The following is a 1,197-nucleotide window of genomic DNA, read 5'->3' as shown; positions in this document are numbered from 1 at the left end:
CACTACTAAACAGTTCTCATGGCAGTAATCTCCCCATTGAATAATCTCCCTGCTTGCCAATCCATCAATGGGTTATGGTTAACAAGCCACGGAATACCCAAAACAATTGGTGTGGGAAGATTGGAGGGCAACTTTGGGCTCAGCCTGGACAGGCCTACCTGCAGAGACCCCAACATTGGCGACCTGTAGCCGCTGATGCTGCTGCTGTACCTTACCGTCGAGGTCATTCACCTCCAGAGACAGCCTGTGCAGCCGCTCTGCAACTGAGCCCATACCCAAGGGAGAAAGGAAAAAAAATAGGTCCATGCCCAAAAACACACAGAGAAAAAAAACAAAGTGTCCGTTTTCTTTTTTTTTCCTTTTCAAAATGTGCTCGGCCCACGATAATGTCACGCAAGGTGTGGGAAAGACTTGGTGCAACACAGAGGGAAGAGGAAAAGGGAGCCCAGACAGAAGGGAAAGGGGGGAGTGGAGACCTCCTAATCTGGTCTAGCGTCACCCTGTCTCCCCTAACGTCCCTGTATTGGGTCTTAACCAATCGCCGCACTCGTGCCTCGCCCTGTCTTTCCCTGGCGTTAGACTCAGGCTAGGGAAGGGAGGAAATGAGCAGTAGTCGATGTCCACTGAACTCTAAAGACAAAAAGGAAGGACAAACAGGGGAAATCGCTTCGCTTTTAGACGACTCCAGACAAATGCGCACACGTCCTCAAACACCAGAGAGGAGGAAGTACTGCTCTTGGTGAAGTCTCACAAGGAGTAATAAATATCGTCCTCCCTTTGTACACAGCAGGTATTTATACACCCAGACCAGGGAGTTAATTAGCCAGAGGAAGGTAGCCGCTAGGTCGCAGAGACAGCCTCTAATAAGATGCCTGTAATGCCAAACGTAGAGATCTCCTGCAACCAACTGCAGGGCGACTGTCTTTCACTTCTGACACACCCGTGACAGAACCATTATCAGTACGTGACTAAATCCCCAGCACATACTTCATTACTTTAATATATCCCTAAATTAAGTAAAGTAATCAAATGCATTGTCAAGTTAGCCCCACAATATATATTGCTATCACATCACTTATAACTCCTATTATATCCTTAAAGGGAATTTTAACATTGATGGCCGATACTTAGGATAGGTTAATAATAGCTGTTCCCAGTGTTCCGAAACTGCCGGAACTGCTCAGTTGCAGAGCAGCA

This window comes from Phyllobates terribilis, unplaced genomic scaffold, assembly GCF_046119375.1.
Source record: "Phyllobates terribilis strain yellow unplaced genomic scaffold, ASM4611937v1 Scaffold_2__4_contigs__length_985480577, whole genome shotgun sequence".
In the NCBI taxonomy this organism is placed as follows: domain Eukaryota; kingdom Metazoa; phylum Chordata; class Amphibia; order Anura; family Dendrobatidae; genus Phyllobates; species Phyllobates terribilis.
This window is presented reverse-complemented; position numbering follows the sequence as displayed.